Consider the following 22,738-nt stretch of genomic DNA (forward strand, 5'->3'; position numbering starts at 1 on the left):
TTTATTTAATCTTATAGGTTATAGTCTATCACAAAGAAAAATAAGGGGGGAACTCTAGGCAGAAACCATGTGGGTATACTGATAAATGACTTCCTTCAAGGCCCGTGTTTATGTATTTTTCTTATACGACCCAGGCCCACTTGCCTAGAGATGATACCATCCACAATAGACTGGTCCTTCCTAATTCATAGCAATCAAGCAAACATCCTGCACATATGTCTACAGGCTAATCTAAAGAGGCAAACCCTCATTGGAGTTTCTCTCTTCCACAAAAATCCAGGTTTGTGTCAAGTTCACAACTGGTGTTAACTATGTCTGACCAGTAACTCTGAAAGTTTGTTTATGACATAAATATCATGTACCCAAGGGATTACATTACAAAGCAAAGCAGCAGTGGATTAAAAAGCCTCTACATGTGGGTGCTCTGGCAAACTAATATGAAGAATGATATTTGGACAACAGTGGCTATAAATAGACCTAGATATGTGAAGTAAAGAGGAATGTTCACAGATACTTGATTTATTTTGAGTTCAAGCATCAGGCACTGGAAAGAGCTCAACAAAGGAGACTTCTCAATGGTGCTTCCAGAGTAGATAGGAGAGCTGTAAAACAAAAAAGTAGATGAAAATAAGAGATCCTTGGTAGGAAAACTACACCAGTGAAGATGAAGACATAGGAAATGTCTTCTGGAAAAAAAGAGCAATGCTGACTCCTAAGACATAAAACATTCTTAGAAGAACAAGTTTGGGAAAGCTCTCCAAAGTTGGCGTACACTGGGTGGTGAGCTGTGATTTCTTTTTCTCATTCGAGGAAGAAAATGCTGAGAGTGGCTTTCTAGAGCTGTAGGCCAATTTTGTTCTAACCAACAATATTAAACCACTAATCTCCTTTGCTAAATTGACATATATTAATAATGAGTGTTCGAAGCTTACTAAACCTCTGCAGATAGTAAGTGTAGCCCCTATGTATGTGATAACACACTGTCTTAATTATATGCAGTGTATATATTACACAAAGTTATACAAGAACATGCTGAATTCTGTTTAGAATTGTGTTAATTCATGCTTTTGATAAATGAATACAATTGCCTTAATTTCTCTCTGTGCTGTATTTCTGGGGTTTAAGGAAGAAGCATTTGACAGCATGAGCCATATAATTATTAAACAGAGGTATTTCCAAGGGAAATACATTTGGTGCAGTTAAGCCTGGTGGAGGCACAAAAATATTAAAGCAAGATTTTTCTCAAACACTTCATAGTTTATCAGGGCACCACACAGTCAGTCATTCAGTCAGCAATTACATTCTCATCAGATACATTTATCTTATAACAGTAAAGTTATAAACAAGGACTACAATGTCAAAAACTGTTTCAGTCAAGGCCATGAAAGCCATCAGAGAATTGGAAATGACACCAGAGCTTATGGTGATAAATAATAATTTCTTGATCATAAAATGAGCACCCAAAGTGATCCAAGGGCCACCCTCAGCTCTGAGGGATTATCCTAGGCTTACTAAAGACTCAAAGCACACTAGAGAAAGGAAAGAAAGAGAAAGAAATTGGAGGGTATGTGACAACAAAAGTAGCAGGAGCTAACAATCATTGCTCATGATATCTTTCAACATCAATGGACTCAATTCACCAATAAAATGACACAAACTAATGGAGTAGATACATAAATAAGATTTTAGTGCATACAAGAAATACACCTCAGCAACAAAAATAAACAGTAGCTCATTTTAAAGGGCTGGGAAAAGGTTTTCCAAGCAAACGGTCCCAAGAAACAAGCTGAAGTAACCATTCTAATACAGAATGAAATAGACTTTCAACCAAAAGTTAGTGAAGGAGATGGGAGATTTTATACTCATTACCAAGATCAAGTCTCAATTCTGAACCTCTGTACCCCAAATGTGAAGACACTCACATCCATAAAAGAATATTAAAAAATAAATAAAACTATACATAGATTAAGACTTTCCCATTTTTTTCATCTGTCTGTCATTATCTCGGGCAAATTACTGTTGACTAAATGAATTTTTCCAGGAGCAAATAATAAATTTAAAAATTAAACAGTGAACATGTATTTAATTTTTATAATATTGGAGAAACATTTTATTTATTAGTTTGTGTGCAAATGGTAGACTGCTCATCCTAATAATCCTACAGAGTTCAGAAACCATAATATTCCAGACATCTGAATGGTTTAGCAATTGATGCTGAGAACTTGTGCTGAAAATTGTGTTCTTGACATGAATTCCCAGTGTGGTGAAATGATTCAAGCAATCTTATAATCTGTCATTCTTTTTTCTAGCATCGCCAGTCTCGTTGAGACATGTTTGCACTATATTTCCTATCATGTCTCATAAAGAATCCTGGGAAAAGTTATCCTGATAAAGAGCAAATGACACTTCTGAATTCAATTATCCTTCTGTTTTTAATTGTATAATTAATCTTGCGCACGTGTGTGTGTGTGTATGTGTGTGTGTGTGTGTGTGTGTGTGTGTGTGTGTGTGTGTGTGTGTGTGTTTAGAGGACTTACATGTGTAGACATATTGCCATGGTGTGCATGTAAATATCAAGGACAAATTTAGGAAATCAGGTTTTTTTTTCCATCTATATGAGTAGTCTAGATCTCCAAGTCAGGTCCTCAGGCTTACATTATTAGTGTCTTTATATACTAAGCCATTCACTGGTCCTTCTTTTAATCAAAGGGGAAACCTTTCAAAGTGATTATTTCTAATTTTAAACCATTCAAACGTTGTACTTACAATGTATTAAGTATCTAAAGGTGTTCACCTACATAAACTAATTTGAGGCTAGAAACATTAAATAGATGTGTATATATAGAGGTCTTCTTTAGATTGTGCTTATAAATCAAATTATATTCATTTTATATCTTGTATTATAGTGGGCATGTCATCTCACTTAGAGACTTGGGATCTGAAAACATTCCTTGACTTTCCAATGGCATTTTACAGATGGCATGGTAAGCAGTCCAGAGCTGTTTCAGGGAATCTAATTTTCCTCACAATTTTTTAGATATTGTTTCATGCAGTAACATGACAAACTAGGCAGGTCCAAACATATGGGGCTGACGGGTTAGTGTTCAACATCTGTTCATTATCTTCAGACATTGCCAGGCACTTGTGTATTGATAGTAGGGAAAATAGAGGAAGATTACATAAGTGGCCTATCTCTCCACAATCTTTTGCATTTTCCAATCATGATTAAGATATACTCTTCTTTTTTGGCAGTATTTGCCAAGGTCGTCATTCAATATGACTTCACATGCAAACCTTAGTTGTCTTAAAACAACATAATATTTTTGTAATGCAGTTGAACAGTAATCTGTTTACTGATATCTGCATTAATCCAATATTTTACAATTGCAAACAGAACAGCAATAAATATTATTTTATATAAGCATGGCTTAAATATTTGTCCATTTGCTTCCACAAGACAAAGTCACACTCATAAAATAGAGAGATAAAAGAATAAATCTATCTTTCACCTTCCCAATCACTTTCTATGTGCTGTGCCAAAATGTCCCTTCAATTTTATCACAAGAAACATTGTGATATTCTTCTCCTTCTGCCTCTGACCCTGGTTATTCTAATCTTTTTAATCTTTTTAGCATATGAAAGTTACAAACACACTTTTATTTAATCACTAGTCAAATGGAATGTTTCTATATCTTGATAATTCATATTAATTTTCTTTGGAATTGTTTTTCTCCTAAATTCATCATCCACTTGCATGTGTATTAGGAGTATGGAGAGGAACTGGGGGCAAGATCCATGGTCTCAGACAAATTCAGCATTACTCTACACATATGCCTCTTTTTTGGAAATACATGTTTTATATTGCCTTCTGTCCTTTGTGTTTTAGTGCTTAAGAGACCGCTTTCCCATTGTATAGAAGGATATAGTGGGACAGAAAAAGATTTGGGTCATTTTCCAAGGGTCAGATAATATTACTTCTGTACAGACTCTGCTTGACTGTGAAGCTATGCTCTTAACAGGCACTATCAGCTATGCCCTTATCAAATGTGTCATTTTCATAGGATCCTTTAGGGGTATTTATTGACTTTGCATAAAATCTATGTCCTCTAAGCTCTGTTTAAGAAGAAATAATGTTACAAACATAGAGGCTTCTGGGTATAGAAATAAGCAGTTATTTCTTTTAAAGAACATTATGCTTAGTTGTATAGGAAAATGGAGCATACAAAGTCATTTCTTCATGAAAATTAACTGTTTTTTTAATGATCAAAACTCAGAAAATAATTCTTAAATTAAATACACAAAGCCATAAGTGTTTGTTTTTCTCCTTTGCCTGATGACATGGTTGCCCTGGAAATGAGACTCATCCTTGAGTATGCTGTGTACACTGAAAAGATCTCATCTTTTTTCTAGTTATTCTTCAGACATGTATTAAAGAGAGAAATTGCTACTTACTACGCATAGAAAACTGGAAATGCATTAACCTGAAGGAGAGACACATGATACTTACAGATTTCCTGTATTCATTTCAATTAAACTGATCAAGGACTAAAAGAGTTTGGTTGCCCCTTAAAACTCTCTTTCATAGACATCTCTCTATTGATAAGAATTGATGAATATCTTCCCCTTTAGAGTGTATTTCCTTTCATCTTTCAATTCTATGAAGCAGTAGCTAATTTAAAGTTTAATATCTTCCTTTTGTTCCCACGCACAGCAGATGGTGTGGACAAAACCACCTCCTACTACCTAATTCCTTTGTGACATTAATTATTCATCAGAAAGGAAGTTGGAAAATAGTATCTTTCAAATTCCTGGCTCACTTAATTGAATAGATTAAAGAAAATATCCTGTGGTTAGAAAAATATATTAAAACACAAGCAATCATTAAAAAGTAAAACCCAGTGCCCACCCATGGAGGACACTTCTAACAGATGGATGGATTGGAACAAAAATGTAATGAATACAAAACAAATCAGGAGGACACTCTTTGCCTTGCCATAGAGCTTAGGTTCCACAGATGTTTACCCTTGAGCTCTAGGTGGAGGTCCCAAAAACAGAAATTAATTAATCACTCCTCTTTCTTCTTTCTTCCTTCCTTCCTCTCTTTCTTTCTTTCTTTCTTTCCTTCATTTTTCTTTCTTTCCTTCCTTCCTTTCTTTCTTCTTTCTCTGTTTTTCTTTTTCTAATTCCTTCATTAATCTAATTTTACTTGCTGGTCTAGGAGAATAACTCAATACTGAGTTCCTTCCCACTTTCAATTTCAGTGGTGTGTGTGTGTGTGTGTGTGTGTGTGTGTCTGAGAGAGGGGGGGGGCAATATGATCTTTGTCCACTTTGATTTCAGATCTAGTTGAAAATAGCCAGAAAAGATTTTCAGCCTCACATTTAATAAAAATGAGTAATTAACTTCTGAAAAAAAATCTACCTAAGCTTAAGTTTTCAAGTCAAACCTGACTAGGAAAATTCCGTCCTACCTCGTAAGAGGTAAGCAAATTACAAATTATTTTGTCTAGTACAAAATTCCTTCACATTTTCCTGATTCTTTTTGAGACAATGATGTTTTATAAGGCAAGCAACTTTAAACTTTTCAAGTAATCGTTCAGATGAACATCATTCTCTTTTCTTTTTCCACCAAATTGTAACTAAATAAATGCTGGTGAGGATGTGGAGAAAGAGGAACACTCCTCTATTGCTGGTGGGATTACAAACTGGTACAACCATTTTGAAATCAGTCTGGCAGTTCGTCAGAAAATTATACATAGTACTACCTGGGGACCCAGCTATAATACTCCTGGGTATATAGCCAAAAGATGCTCCAACATATAACAAGGACACATTCTCTACTATGTTCATAGCATCCTTATTTATAATAGCCAGAAGCTTGAAACAAACCAGGTGTCCAGCAACAGAGAAAGGGATACAGAAAATGTGGTATACTTATGCAATGGAGTAATACTCAGCTATTAAAAACAATGACGTCATGAAATTCTTAGGCAAATGGATGGAACTAGAAAATATCATCCTGAGTGAGGTAACCCAGTCACAAAAGAACACACATGGTATGTACTCACGGGTAGTGAATATTAGGCAAAAGCAAAGAATACCCACAATACAACACACAGACATGACCTATCCAGCATCCAGCCACCAAACCCAGACACTATTGCTGATGCTAAGAAGTGCTTGCTAACAGGAGCCTGATAAAGCTGTCTCCTGAGAGTCTTCGCCAGAACCTGACCAATGCAGATGCTGATGCTTGTAGCCAACCATTTGTCTGAACACTGGGACCACAATGGAGGAGTTAGGGGAAGGACTGAAAGAGCTGAAGGGGTTTGTAACCCCATAGGAACAAAAGCAATATCAACCAGAGTCCTCAGAGCTCCCGGGGAATAAACCACCAACCAAAGAGTACACGTGGTGGAACCCATGGCTCCAGCTGCATATGTCACAGAGGATGACTTTGTCAAGCATCAATGGGAAGGCAGGCAGGCCCTTGATCCTGGAAGGCTCAATGTCGTTGTGTAGGGAAATGCTAGGACAGTGAAGGTGGGTGGGTGTGGGAGCACTTTCATAGAAGCAGAGGGAGGGAGATGTGATAGAGGATTTGCAGATGAAGAAACTGGGAAAGGGGATACCATTTGAAATGTAAATAAATAAAATATCTAATAAAGAAAAAGAAAAAAGGAGGAAAATGAAGGAAAAAAAGCACACACAAAACACCCTGTAGGTTCCATTATATGTTGGCCCACTACAACTGAACATGAAGCCTGCAAGGTCACAAGTGTTGGATCCTGAGAGGGAATGTGGAGCAGGACCACTAGGAATGAAGAGCCTTCAGGTAGATGTGAGCATGGTAAGAAGAAACTCTTAGGCGGCAGCTTCATCGAGACAGCTCATTTTTTTTTTTATTAACTTGAGTATTTCTTATTTACATTTCGAATGTTATTCCCTTTCCCGGTTTCCGGGCAAACATCCCCCTAACTCCTCCCCCTCCCCTTCTTTATGGGTGTTCCCCTCCCCACCCTCCCCCCATTGCCACCCTCCCCCCAACAATCACGTTCACTGGGGATTCAGTCTTAGCAGGACCCAGGGCTTCCCCTTCCACTGGTGCTCTTACTAGGATATTCATTGCTACCTATGAGGTTGGAGCCCAGGGTCAGTCCATGTATAGTCTTTAGGTAGTGGCTTAGTCCCTGGAAGCTCTGGTTGGTTGGCATTGTTGTTCATAAGGGGTCTCGAGCCCCTTCAAGCTCTTCCAGTTCTTTCTCTGATTCCTTCAACGGGGGTCCTATTCTCAGTTCAGTGGTTTGTTGCTGGCATTCGCCTCTGTGTTTGTTGTATTCTGGCTGTCTCTCTCAGGAGAGATCTACATCCGGTTCCTGTCGGCCTGCACTTCTTTGCTTCATCCATCTTGTCTAATTGGGTGGCTGTATATGTATGGGCCACATGTGGGGCAGGCTCTGAATGGGTGTTCCTTCGAGACAGCTCATTTTAAATGGGGAACAAAGCTGTTTATTTATCCCTTTGGGGTGAGTTTATGCAGTTGGCCAGATCCGGGCCACTATATGACCTTATAAGTAAAGGGAGTGGACATTTCATCTGTCTGTGGGCAACGTTTGAGGCACAATCCTACTTCTACTGGGATATGGACCCAGCTGGACTCTACTCTTGATCCAGGTCTGCTTCCACCATCCCATGGCTCCACCTTATTGCATTGGAGAAAATTGATTTCCCTTCTCCCAGCAAGTATAAATGACAGTTCATTTGTTATCCTTCATTTTAGTAACTAGGTTTCTTTTCTTCCTTCATTTTTTTTAAATTAACAAGATAAAGTATAATTAATAAAAGAACTACCACATTGTAGTTGTACAAGACAAACCAACAGAAGAAACACAACAAAAAAACACAGGATCAGAGACTCACTCGTTTTCATATTCAGGAATTCCATTTAAACACATTACTAGAAGCTATAATACATGTGCTGATGGACTGGTGCAGGCCCATGAAAGTTCTGTGTGTTCTGCTTTAATTTCTGTGAAGCATATGAGCTTTGCTCATGCTGATTCAGAGGACTTTGTTTTTTGGTATCCTCCAACCCCTGTAGTTCTTACATTCTCTCTCCATCCTCTTCTTTAGGTTCCTTGAGCTCAAAGATGAGGTATTTAATGGAATCACCCCATTTAAGATTGAATGTTCTAAGCTCTCTTACTCTCTGTGTAGTGTCTGGCTGTGGATTTATGTATTAGTTCCCATTCGCTGCAGGAGAAAGCTTCTTTGATAATGGCTGAACAAGGTACTAATCTACGAATATAACAGAATATCATTAGGACTTGTTTTATCACTGCATTTTTTTTCCATTTATTCAGACCAGTATTATTTGGTTTGTGGGCTATCTAGTTTCAGACTCTTGGTAACTCAAGAGTTGTTGAGCATGGATTCCATCTCATAGATGGGCCTTAAGTCAAATCAGTTACTGGTTGTTTAATCCCACAAGCTTTGAGTCACAATTACACTAGCATTTTATGTAAGAGTATATGACTGGCTTGGCGTCTATGCTTCTTTCTTGAGAGCATGGAGTTTCCATTCCTGTTCCAAAGATGCTGGCATTTAGGATTCAAGGCTCCATACAGATACCAGAGTGACATCTCTACATTCAGTGAGCCATGTAGGTCTTATCTTTAGCAATAAGGAGCTTGTGATCAGTTTGTGGAGAATAACTTATGGTCTTAGCAACAACTTCAGTTGTTTGGAGATTCCTGAGGGACACCTTTGGCCACAACTTATTAGATGTCACCGAATCCTAGTACTAGAGTCTTCATTTATTGACCAAACCAGCCAGTTGGGACTCTGTCTCCGGTATTATTAATGATTTCACCTAGATTGCCTTCACATAAACATATATTTTAGGAAATTTCTACTTTATTAGATTTTCCACATTACCCCCAAGTCCCCCTTAATTTTAACTGTCTCTCTCCAAATCTTCTGCCTCAGCTATCTCTCCCTCCTGCTCACTATGCAGGTAGGCCCTTATTTTCCCCTTTCAAAATGAGTCTATATGTTCCCTTTAATTCCTTAATCTATACCTATTACAGATGAGTTATTGACTTTACAGCTTTTGTCCTCATATAAGTGAATGCATACCATATTCATCCTTCTGAGTCTGAGATACCGCGCTCGAGATGATTTTTTTTCTAGTTTTGTCCATTGGCCTGTAAATTTCATGCTGTCACTGTTTTTTTAATGGCTGAGTAATATTCCACTGTGTAAATGTATATTATTGATTCATCCCCAACCTTCCTAATGCCACAACCCTTTAATGTAGTTCCTCATGTTTTTTTGAGTCCCAAATATAAAAGTATTTTTGTTGCTATTTCATAACTGTAGTTTGCTAGTGTTATGAATCATAATGTAAATATCAGTGTTTGCTGATCACCTTAGGCGACCTCTGTGAAAGGATCATTCAACCCCTAAGGGTCAAGAGCCATGAGTTGAGAATATCTGCTCTAGGAGCTTTGAATCTACAACTTTCCTCTGGGCTATTTTACTTAGAGTCTATAGACACCACATTTTTGAAATGTTTAATAAAGCAAATGATAATTTATATTTTAAAATTTTATTTATTATGGCAGTATGTTTTTGTAACTTAATTGGAAGATTTCTATATTTACATTAATATAATTAGGTTTTAAATTTTACATCTAATGCTAAGCCAATGTTTTTTGGTTTTTTTCTTGTTCTTTCTGTTCTGATATCATTTAGTTCATTAATGACTCACTTGATATGTTGTTCTATAGGTATAATAATCACATTTAATTTTCACTTATAGATCACCGATACACTTCAGTTTCATTTGTTAATAGCTGATTTGGCTTTCTGAGTATACATTCAGATAGAATGCACATCTGGATTTCAGGAACCTTCACTGTGCTCTTCCTCTCTTTTTCCTCCTCTTCTGTACTATTGTGTTTATGCCTTTACCTTTTACCAAACTCATGTATTTATCATACTTAGCAGCCTTCATTTCTCTATATAGGTACAAAATGCTACACAGCTGCAACGTCTAACCCTCCAATGACCCTCTTATCACTCCTTAGATTATAGTCTTTGAGCTGTGGGTTCTCCAGGTTTATGTGCTGAAATTCTAAGTAATCGTTCTGATTACTTAAAAGTTGAAAGATATTGGTACACCACAGGCAATTGCATTCACATGCATATGGGTATATAAATATATAAAAACATGTAAATATTTAAATGTATGAGTATGTAAGGTGCTGTTTCATTTTCTACTATCTCGCATATTTTTATGACCAGATTTCACTACCCTCAGTTTATTCTTGTCTGTTTAATGTACCAGTCTGCACTCATTCTATTAATAAGAACATGTGATATTCATTTCTCATTTTCTGAAGTTTTTAACTGGGTTCTTTGGCACGTCTAAATGTTTCCTTTTTCTGTCTCATTTCAGCCCTGTTGTTTATTACACATATTGTTTGTATCATAGCAACAACTGTAGCTAGACTCACAAGTCTTGCTCTCTCCTTTTGTTCCTTATATTTTGGAAAGTTTATGTAGATATGTCTTTGAGCTAATTGGGCCACTTCATGGACTTGTTCATCATCACTCCAGTATGTGTTTGGCTTTTTGATATTTTCTTTTTTTCCTATATTTTCTCCTTGAATATCCTTAATACCCAGTACTTCCTCTTCGCCATGGCCATATTTCCATATCTCCTGGTGATTACAGGCAGCATTACATAGCAGACATCATGATGTCCATATCTTCTCGTTCCATCATTTAGTTCAGTTCTTTGCTATAGATTTTTTAATCTAATTTATTTACATACCTGTCAATTCTTATTGGGTCCTGGAATTATAATTTCTGTTTTGTTCCTCCCATGATGTGTCTCGTTTCCTTTAAGAATATCATTTTATTTTTATTTAAGGGACAGTTAAGCTTTTTGAAATACTTTGAATCTTTCAAGATTTTCAGATTAGGTTAGGGAGAAGACTAGACTAAGATATTAAGCACTAGATAATACATTTCTAAGGATTCCACATAAATGGCTTGTAGATATTTCCATCTTTCTATTCTACCTAATTGAAATGTGTGCTCATCCCAACTCCTGTTGTGAACACAGTTTTGTTGTTTCTGTTTGTCTACTAGTCATAAGAAGAGTTTCCCTCTATTTTAGGTAACTTCATTTTATCTGTCAGGTTAATGAGGAGGCTCTCCTATAGCTCTGTGAAAAGCGCTCTCTCTCTCTCTCTCTCTCTCTCTCTCTCTCTCTCTCTCTCTCTCTCTGTCTCTGTGTGTGTGTGTGTGTGTTTGTGTTTGTGTTTCTTTGTTCTTTTAAATTCTAATTGACCTTGCCTCCCTCAGTTTTGATCTCTGTTTCTTGTAGTCAGAAAACCACCCAGTTTTGTTTGTCTTCCTTCTCTATCCTGTAATCTGAAAACTGCCTGGAGGCAGGCAGTATGTTCTAGCAAACTGAATTTGTTTGTTTGTCTTCTCTGTGATGGCAATTCTAGGCTGCCTCCTTTCTGAGTCTGAGCAGAGAATGGCCTTGTCCAGTATCAGTGGAAGGAGAGACCCTTGGTCCTGTCAAGGCTATATGCCCCAATGTAGGGGAATGTCAGGGAGAGGAGGTGTGAGGGAGTGGGTGGGTAGGTGAGGGAGCACCCTCATAGAAGCTGGGGTGGGGGGTGAGTTAACAGGTTTCAGGAGGGGAAACCGAGAAGTGGGACAACATTTAAAATGTAAATTAAAAATTCAATCAAAAGAAAAATACTTGCCTTATATTTCATGTTATCCTTGTGTTTTCAACTGTCTGACTTATCCCTGTCTTATATATTATTCTGCCTCCACAGGCTTGTTTTAGACAGTTATTCAATTAGTTCAGGTAGAATAACTACTGAAAAAACATATACGTTTCAGGGGCTTCTGATAAAAAATAGATTTCTTGCATACACTGCAGTGTTAAGCAGGGATACTGGTTTGTGGGTTCTCCAGGTAGGCTGGGCCAAAGCACTCAGTACCTAAGTTCCTTTATGTTTCTGTGCCAGCATGCCCTAAACCTTCTACATTTTCTTCAGAGCTCTCTACATTCAGTTGCTATGATGATGAAAGCAGAAACTGGTAATGTTCATGGGCCATGAACATTATAAATGCCTGGTTCACCTCTGCCAGCATTCCTTTAACCTGACTTCAGTCATCTTCTCTGACCAATTTTCAAGAGAAGCCAGGAAATGAAGCTTAGCTGTGTGTCTAGAGTTGCTTTGTCCAACAGACATAAAAATAGAGCCATGCACACAATTGTAAAATTTCTGGTAGCCACATTATGTTATAAAGTAAAACATAAAATTACTTTAGTAATGGCTCTTTTTGAACCAGTATTCAAATATTTTACTCATTTCAACATATAATTAATAAAAATTATAATTTTAAAATTACATCTTTTAAATTGTAATATCCTTTATATTTGTCTTCATACTAAAATCTTTTAAATCAGGTGTTAATTTTATACATGTTAATTACATTTTTTCCTGTTTTTGACTTTATCTAATTTTTTTTTACACTCCAGATTTTATCCCCCTCCAGATCAACCCTTTGACTGTTCCACATCCCCACCCTGTGTCTACCAGGATGTTCCCACACCCCTACACCTCCACATCACACACCCCATGAGGCCTCCCCAATCCTTGGGGCCTCCAGTCTCTTGAGGGTTAAGTGCATCTTCTCTGACTGAACTCAGACCCAACAATCCTCTACTGTGTATGTCTTAGGGGCCTCATATCAGGGTCCTCCTCCTCCTAAGCTCCTTCCATCCTTTCCCTAATTCAACCACAGGGACCAGCAGTTTCTGTTCATTCGTTTGGTGTAAATATCTGCATCTGACTCTTTCAGCTGCTTAATGAGTCCTTTTTAGTGAGCACTCCATAGCCTCAATACTAGTGTCAGGCCTTGGCCTTTGAGCTGGATCCCTATTTGGGCCTGACCCTGTACACTCCTTTTCCTCAGGATCTCCTACATTTTTTCTGCAATTCTTTCAGACAAGAACAATTATGGGTCAGAGTTTTTGACTGTAGGATAACAAACCCATCCCTCACTCCATGCCTTGCCTTTCTACTGGCTCTACTAGTTTAATCTCACTATTGTAGGGCATTTCATCGAAGGTCCCTCCCTTTGAGTCCTCAGAAATTCTCATCTCCCAGGTCTCTGGTACATTCTGGAGGGTACCCCTACCTCCTACCTCTTGGGGTTGCCTGTTTTCATTCCTTCTGTTGGCCCTCAGATCTTCAATTCTGGTCATGTTCTCCTCTTCCCCTCCCTGCCCCTTTTGCCACTTGGGACTCTCCCTTGCCTTCCCGTGATTGCTTTCTTCACAGGCTTCCTCACTTCAGCCCTTCAGCTTGTTAATCTTTTGGTGTTCTGTGGAATATATCCTGGGATTTCTGTACATTTTTTGGCCAATATCCACTTAGTAGTGAGTGCATAAAGTGCATGTCATTTTGGGTCTGAGTTATCTCACTAAGGATGATATTTTCTACTTCTGTTTATTTGCTTTCAAAACTCATGGTATTCTTAATAACTGAGTAGTATTCCATTTTGTAAATGATCCACATTTTCTGTATTCATTCTTCTGTCATGGGAAGTCTGGGTTGTTTCCAGCTTCTCACTATCACAAACAATACCACTATAAACATAATGGAACACATGGTTCTATGGTATGGTGGGACAAATTTTGGGTATATGTCCAAGAGTTGTATAGTTGGGTCTTCACTTAGATCTATTTCCAATTTTCTGAGGAAACACCAGATTGATTTCCAGAGTGGTTGTATCATTTTGTAATCTCACCAGCAATGGAGGGTTGTTCTTCTTTCTCCTTCCTCACCAACATGTACTGTCACCTGAAACTTTGATCTTAGCCATTCTGACTGGTGTGAGGTGGAATCTCAGGGTCTTTTTTGATTTGAATTCCCCTAATTACTCAGGACTTTGAATACTTTTTAAGTGCTACTCAACCATTTGAGATTCCTCTACTGTAAATTCTGTTATTTCTATACCCCATTTTTCCCTTTTATTGGATATTTTCTTTATTTACATTTCAGATATTATCCATTTCCCAGTTCCCCGTTTGGAAAAATTCTATCCCATTCCCCCTCCCCCTGTTTCTATGAGGGTGCACCCCTGCCCAACCACCCAGTCCCTCCGACTCCCTACCATAGCTTTCCACTACACTGGGGCATCAAGCCTTCACAGGACCAAGGACTTCTCCTCTCATTGTTCCCTGTCAAGGACATCCTCTGCTACATATACAGCTGGAGCCATGACTCCTTCCATGTGTTCTCTTTGGCAAGTGGTTTAGTCCCTGGGAGCTCTGAGGTGTCTGGTTGGTTGATATTGTTCTTCTTATCAGTTGCATACCTCTTCAGCTCCTTTAGTTCTATTTCTAACTCCTTCATTGGAGACCCTGTATATCAGTCCAATGGTTGGCTGCAAGCATTTGCCTCTGTATTTGTCATGCACCAGCAGTGCCTATCAGAAGACAGATATATCAGGCTCCTGTAAGCATGCACTTCTTGGCATCCTCCATACTGTCTAGGTTAGATGATTGTTATAAATTGGATCCTTAGGTGGGTCAGTCTCTAAATGGCCTTTCCTTCAGTCTGCTCCAAATTTTGTTTCCATATTTCCACCTACGAGAATTTTGTTCTTCTTTCTAAGAAGGACTGAAGCATCCACACTTTCTTCTTCCTTCTTTTGAACTTCATGTGGTCTGTGAATTGTGTCTTGGGTATGCCAAGCTTTTGGGCTAATATCTACTTATCAGTGATTACATGCCATGTGTGTACTTTTGTGCTTTGGTTACCTCACTCAGGATGGTATTTTCTAGTTCCATCCATTTGCTGCGAAATTCATGAAGTCATTTTTAATGGCTGAGTAGTATTCCATTGTGTAGATGTACCACATTTTCTGTATGCATTCCTCTGTTGAAGGACATCTGGGTTGTTTCCAGCTTTTGGCTATTATAAATAAGGCTACTCTGAACATAGTGGAGCATGTGTCCTTGTTATATGTTAGAGCACCTTTTGGGTATATTTCTAGGAGTGGTATAGCTGGGTCCTCAGTTAGTACTATGTCCAGTTTTCGAGGAACTACCAGACTGATTTCCAGAGTGGTTGCACCAACAGTGGAGGAGTGTTCCTTTTCCTCCACATCCTTGCCAGCATCTGCTGTCACTTGAGTTTTTGATCTTAGCCATTCTGACTGGTGTGAGGTAGAATCTCAAGGTTGTTATGATTTGCATTCCCTTGATGACTAAGGATGTTGAACATTTCTTTAGGTGCTTCTTGACCATTCAATATTCCTCAGTTAACAATTTATTATTTAGCAATGTACCCCAGTTTTAAAATAGTTATTTGATTGTCTGGAGCAACTTCTTGAGCTCTTTGTATATATTGTATAGTACCCCTCTATCAGATGTAGATTTGGTAAAGATCTTTCTCCAATCTGTTGGTTGCTGTTTTGTACTAATGACAGTGTCCTTTGCCCTACGGAACCTTTACAATTTTATGAGGCCAAATTTGTCTCGCTCTCAGAGCATTAAGCCATTGGTTTTCTGTTCTGGAAATTTCCCCTGTGCTCATGTGTTTGAGGTTCTTCCCCACTTTCTCCTCTATTAGTTTCAGTGTATCTGGTTTTATATGGAGTTCTTTGATCCACTTGGACTTTAGCTTTAACCCAGACAATATTTTAGAGAACAAGAAGTACATGCTGACAGGAGCCTGAGAAAGCTATCTCCTGAGAGTCTCTGCCAGAGCATGACAAATGCAGAGGCAATACTCACTGCCACCCTTTGGACTGACAAATGGGGTCCCCAAAGGAGAAGTTAGAGAAAAGACTGAAGTAGCTAAAGGGGTTTACAACCCCATAAGAAGAAGAACAATATCAACGAAGCAGACATCCCAGAGCTCTTATGGACTAAACGATTAACCAAAGTGTACACGTGAAGCAACCCATGGCTCGAACTACATATGTAGCAGAGGGCCTGTGAAGGTTTGATGCCCAAGTGTAGGGGAATGCTAGGGCAGGGGGGAGGGGGGAGGTGGGTGAGGAGCACATTCATAAAAGCAGGACTAGGAAGGTGGGGGATGGGATAGGGGGTTTCCAGAGTAGAATCCTGGAAAGGAGATAACATTTAAAATGTAAATAAAGTAAATGTTTGAGAGAAAGAGAGAGAGAGAGAGAGAGAGAGAGAGAGAGAGAATGGATAGATTTATATTCTTCTAAATACCAACCACCAATTGAACTAGAACTATTTGTTGAAAATGGTGTCTTTTTTCCACTGGGTGGTTTTAGCTCTTTTCTTAAAAATCAAGTGACCATAGGTGTGTGAGTTCATTTCTGGGTCTTCAATTCTTTTTTTTTTTTTTTTTTAGTGATTTTTTTTTAATTTATTTAATACGTAATAATAATTCTTTGGTTTCCAGGTAAACATCCCCCTCCCCCCTCCCCCTCCCCACGGGTGCTCCCCTCCCAACCATCCCCTCACTGCCGCCCTCCCCCCAACAGTCTAGTTCACTGGGGGCTCAGTCCCAGCAGGACCCAGGGCTTCCCCCTCCACTGGCGCTCCCACTAGGACACTCATTGCTACCCATGAGGTCAGAGTCCAGGATCAGTCCATGCACAGTCTTTAGGAAGTGGCTTAGTCCCTGGAAGCTCTGGTTGCTTGGCATTGTTGTACACATGGGGTTTCGAGCCCCTTCAAGCTCTTCCAGTTCTTTCTCTGATTCCTTCAACGGGGGTCCTATTCTCAGTTTAGTGGTTTGCTGCTGGCATTCGCCTCTGTATTTGCTGTATTCTGGCTGTGTCTCCCAGGAGAGATCTACATCCGGCTCCTGTCGGTCTGCACTTCTTTGCTTCATCCATCTTGTCTAATTGGGTGGCTGTATATGTATGGGCCACATGTGGGGCAGGCTCTGAATGGGAGTTCCTTCAGTCTCTGTTTTAATCTTTGCCTCTCTCTTCCCTGCCACGGGTATTCTTGTTCCCCTTTTAGAGAAGAAGTGAAGCATTCACATTTTGATCATCCGTCTCGAGTTTCATTTGTTCTAGGCATCTAGGGTAATTCAAGCATTTGGGCTAATAGCCACTTATCAGTGAGTGCATACCATGTATGTCTTTCTGTGTTTGGGTTAGCTCACTCAGGATGATATTTTCCAGTTCCAACCATTTGCCTACGAATTTCATAAAGCCGTTGTTTTTGATAGCTGAGTAATATTCCATTGTGTAGATGTACCATATTTTCTGTATCCATTCCTCTGTTGAAGGGCATCTGGGTTCTTTTCAGCTTCTGGCTATTATAAATAAGGCTGCAATGAACATAGTGGAGCACGTGGCTTTTTTATATGCTGGGGCATCTTTTGGGTATATGCCCAAGAGAGGTATAGCTGGATCCTCAGGCAGTTCAATGTCCAATTTTCTGAGGAACCTCCAGACTGATTTCCAGAACGGTTGTACCAGTCTGCAATCCCACCAACAATGGAGGAGTGTTCCTCTTTCTCCGCATCCTCGCCAGCATCTGCTGTCACCTGAGTTTTTGATCTTAGCCATTCTCACTGGTGTGAGGTGAAATCTCAGGGTTGTTTTGATTTGCATTTCCCTTATGACTAAAGATGTTGAACATTTCTTTAGGTGTTTCTCAGCCATTCGGCATTCCTCAGGTGTGAATTCTTTGTTTAGCTCTGAACCCCATTTTTTAATAGGGTTATTTGTCTCCCTGCGGTCTAACTTCTTGAGTTCTTTGTATATTTTGGATATAAGGCCTCTATCTGTTGTAGGATTGGTAAAGACCTTTTCCCAATCTGTTGGTTGCCGTTTTGTCCTAACCACGGTGTCCTTTGCCTTGCAGAAGCTTTGCAGTTTTATGAGATCCCATTTGTCGATTCTTGATCTTAGAGCGTAAGCCATTGGTGTTTTGTTCAGGAAATTTTTTCCAGTGCCCATGTGTTCCAGATGCTTCCCTAGTTTTTCTTCTATAAGTTTGAGTGTATCAGGTTTGATGTGGAGGTCCTTGATCCACTTGGACTTAAGCTTTGTACAGGGTGATAAGCATGGATCAATCTGCATTCTTCTACATGTTGACCTCCAGTTGAACCAGCACCATTTGCTGAAAATGCTATCTTTTTTCCATTGGATGGTTTTGGCTCCTTTGTCAAAAATCAAGTGACCATAGGTGTGTGGGTTCATTTCTGGGTCTTCAATTCTATTCCATTGGTCTATCTGTCTGTCTCTGTACCAATACCATGCAGTTTTTATCACTATTGCTCTGTAATACTGCTTGAGTTCAGGGATAGTGATTCCCCCTGAAGTCCTTTTATTGTTGAGGATAGTTTTAGCTATCCTGGGTTTTTTGTTATTCCAGATGAATTTGCAAATTGTTCTGTCTAACTCTTTGAAGAATTGGATTGGTATTTTGATGGGGATTGCATTGAATCTGTAGATCGCTTTTGTTAAAATGGCCATTTTTACTATATTAATCCTGCCAATCCATGAGCATGGGAGATCTTTCCATCTTCTGAGGTCTTATTCAATTTCTTTCTTCAGTGTCTTGAAGTTCTTATTGTACAGATCTTTTACTTGCTTGGTTAAAGTCACACCGAGGTACTTTATATTATTTGGGTCTATTATGAAGGGTGTTGTTTCCCTAATTTCTTTCTTGGCTTGTTTCTCTTTTGTGTAGAGGAAGGCTACTGATTTATTTGAGTTAATTTTATACCCAGCCACTTTGCTGAAGTTGTTTATCAGCTTTAGTAGTTCTCTGGTGGAACTTTTGGGATCACTTAAATAAACTATCATATCATCTGAAAATAGTGATATTTTGACTTCTTCTTTTCCGATCTGTATCCCCTTGACCTCCTTTTGTTGTCTGATTGCTCTGGCTAGAACTTCAAGAACTATATTGAATAAGTAGGGAGAGAGTGGGCAGCCTTGTCTAGTCCCTGATTTTAGTGGGATTGCTTCAAGTTGGGTCTTCAATTCTATTGCACTGATCTGCCTGCCTGTCTCTGTACCAATACCATCCAGTTTTTATCATGATTGCTCTGTAATACTCCTGGAGTTTAGGGATGGTAATAAGATCAGAAGTTCTTTTACTGTTTTAATACTTTTCATTATCCTGGTTTGTTGTTGTTGCTGTTGTTGTTGTTACTGTTGTTGCTATTCCAAACGAATTTGCAAAATGTTCTTTCTAAGAAGAAATGAATCTGTAGATTGCTTTCAGCAAGATGGCCATTTTTACTATATTAATCCTGCCAATCGATAAGCATGGGAGATTGCTCCAACTTCTGGGATCTTCTTTGATTTCTTTTTTCAGAGACTTGACGTTCTTGTCATACAGATCTTTCACTTGCTTGGTTAGAGTCATACTGAGGTATTTTATACTCTTTGTGACTATTGTGAAGGATATCATTTCCCTAATTTCTTTCTTAGTCTGTTTGTTCTTTGAGGATAGGAAGGCGTTTGATTAGTTTGAGTTAATTTTATATCCAACCACTTTGCTGAAGTTGTTTATGAGGTTTAGGAGTTCTCTGGTAGGATTTTTGTTGCCACTTAAGTATATAATTATAACATCTGCAAATAGTACTCTCTTGCCTCCTTCCTTTCCAATTCATATCCCTTTGACCTCCTTTTGTTTTCTATGTGCTCTAGCTAAGAGTTTTAGTACTATATTGAATAGGTAGGAAAAGAGTAGGCATCTTTCTCTAGTCCCTGATTTAAGTGGGATTGCTTCAAGTTTCTTTCCATTTAGTTTGATGTTGGCTACTCATTTGCTGATAGATATGAGATTGAAATAATCCCATACATTCTCTCAGATAACCATGAACTTAGGCTAGTCTTCAATAACAACCAAAACAACAGGAAGCCCACATACACAGGGAAGATGAACAATGCTCTACTTAATGATAACTTGGTCAAAGAAGAAATTAAAGACTTTTTACAATTTATTGAAAATGAAGTTACAAGATTATGCCAAACTTATGGACACAATTAAAGCAGTGCTAAGAGGAAAACTCATAGCACTGAGTGCCTCCAAAAAGAAACTGGAGAAAGCATACACTAGCCACTTAACAGCACACCTGAAAGCTCTAGAACAAAAAGAATAAAAAACACTCAAGAAGAGTAAAGATACAAGAAATACTCAAACTCAGATCTGAAAGCAACCAAATAGAAGCATAAGGAACTGTACAAAGAATCAAAAAAAAGGCAGCTGGTTTTTTGAGAAAATCAACAAGACAGATAAATTCATAGCCAGACTAACCAGAGGGCACAGAGAGAGTAGCAAAATCAACAAAATCAGAAATGAAAAGGGAGACATGACAACAGAAACAGGAATTTCAAAAATCAACACATCCCACTACAAAAGCCTATACTCAATAAAACTGGAAAATCTGGAGGAAACGTACAATTTTCTAGACAGATACCTGGTACCAAAATTAAATCAGGATCAGAAATCTAAACAGTCCCATAACCCCTCAAGAAATAGCAGCAGTCATTACAAATCTCTCAACTAAAAAAAACCCAAGACCAGATGGGTTTACTGCAGAATTCTATCAGACCTTTATAGAAGACCTAACACCAATACTCTTCAAACTCTTCCATAAAATAGAAATAAAAGTAATACTACACAATTCATTCTATGAAGCCACTTATACCTAAACCACACAAAGACCCAATAAAGAAAGAGAACTTCAGACCAATTTCCCTTATGAATATCGATGCAAAAATACTCAATAAAATTCTTGCAAACCAAATCCAAGGATACACCAAAGTGATCATCCATCATGATCAAGTAGACTTCATCCCAGGGATGCAGAGATGGTTCAGTACATGGAAATCCATCAAAGTAATAAACTATATAAACAAACTCCAAGAAAAAAAATCACATGATCTTCTCATTAGATGCTGAGAAAGCATTTGACAAAATTCAACACCCCTTCATTTTAAAATTCTGGGGAATGTTAGGAATTCAAGGCCTATACCTAAATATAGTATACCCCATTTTTGATTGGATTGGGCTTTGTTTGTTTGTTTGTTTGTTTGTTTGTTTTGTTTTGTTTTTAGTGGTTACTTTCTCTTTTTTTTCTTTTTCTTTCTTTTTTGATTTTTTTTTTAAATTTATATTTCAAGTGTTGTCTCCTTTCCCAGTTTCCTTTCCATAAACCCCCTATCCCATCTTCCCTCTCTCTTCTTCTATAAGGGTGTTCCCCCACCCATCCACCCACCCCTTTCCACCTACCCACCTTGATATTTCCCTACACTGGGGGTAGAGCCTTGGCTGGACCAAAGGCTTCTCCTCCCATTGATGCACAAGAAGTCCATCCTCTCCTACATATGGAATTGGAGCCATGGGTCTGTCCACATGTACCCTTTGGATGATGGTTTAGTCTCTGGGGCACTGGTTGGTAAGTATTGTTGTTCTTATGGGGTTAGTTTCTTGAGTTCTTTACATATTTTGGATATTAGCCCTCTATTGAGGTTAGTGAAGATATTTTTCCCAGCCCGTAGGTTGCCAATTTGTCCTATTGACTGTGTCATTTGCCAAACGGAACCTTCCAGTTTCATGAGGTGTCATTTATCAATTCTTGATCTTAGAGCATGAGCCATTGGGGTTCTGCTTATGAAATATCCCCCTGTGCTAATGTGTTCAAGGCTCTTTTCCATGCTGTCTTCTCTTAGATTCAGTGTATCTTGTTTTATGTTGAGGTTGTTGATCCACTTGTACTTGAGTTTTGTGCCTGGTGACAAATTTGGATCTATTTTCATTTTTCTACATACAAACAGCCATTTATTGAAGATGCTTTCTTTTTTCCATTGTATATTTTTGTCAACTTTGTTACTGATCAAGTGTCAGTAAGTGTGTAGTTATATTTCTGGATCTTCAATTCTATTCCATTGATCAATGTGTCTGTTTCAGTACCAATAACATGCAGTTTTTTATCACTATTGCTCTGTAATACCACTTGAGGTCAGATATGGTGATTCCCCCAGCAGTTCTTTTATGTTGAAAATTGTTTTTGCTATTCTGCTTTTGTTTTTGTTTTGTTTTCTTGCCTCTCAAGCTGAACTTGAAGATTGCTCTTTCCATATCTTTCAAAAATTGTGTTGGGTAAATTGCCTTTGGTAGGGTGGCCATTTTTACTATGTTAATTCTGCCAAATCCTTGAGTATGGGCGATCTCTCTATTTTCTGAAATATTTTTTTATTTCTTTCTTGAGAGACTTGAAATTATTGTCATGTAGATCTTTCACTTGTTTGGTTAGAATTACCCCAGGAACATATTTGGGACTTCAATAAGCTTTAATACAGTTACTCATAACACAATCTGATTACTTAATTTTTTATTATCTTAAATTAATTGCACAAATAATGGGTTCTATTGCAATATTTTCATGCATATACATAATGAATTTTATTATATTCGTTCATACTATTGAATTGAAGCAATGTTCGGAAGCCATATCTTATGGGCGAGAGTTAGGATGCAGACTGTATTTGAATAAACCGGTGCTTAAGAATGACTTTTTTAGCTCTGCTCCCAGACCCCGTGGGAGAGAGACCTCACTGCCTGGTCTGGTGGGCACTCCTGAGGATGCAGAGCGGAAGAGACCATCAACAATGCCCACCCCTGCCCACATCCCTGGACCAAGAGGAAACTGTATAAGGCCTCTGGGTTCCCGTGG

General features: G+C 38.5%; 1 long non-coding RNA gene across 1 annotated transcript in view; it reads left to right on the top strand.

Annotated features, from left to right (window-relative positions):
- The first annotated feature begins 587 nt into the window (after positions 1 to 587).
- The window catches only part of LOC148001378 (uncharacterized), a 148,847-nt gene continuing 126,696 nt past the window's right edge, over positions 588 to 22,738 (top strand). The window contains exon 1 of the long non-coding RNA XR_015637058.1: positions 588 to 780. This is a non-coding gene — a long non-coding RNA (uncharacterized LOC148001378). The remainder of the gene's footprint in view (positions 781 to 22,738) is intronic.

The sequence above is a fragment of the Rattus norvegicus genome, chromosome 14 (assembly GCF_021556685.1).
Source record: "Rattus norvegicus strain SHRSP/BbbUtx chromosome 14, alternate assembly SHRSP_T2T, whole genome shotgun sequence".
Taxonomy (NCBI): Eukaryota; Metazoa; Chordata; class Mammalia; order Rodentia; family Muridae; genus Rattus; species Rattus norvegicus.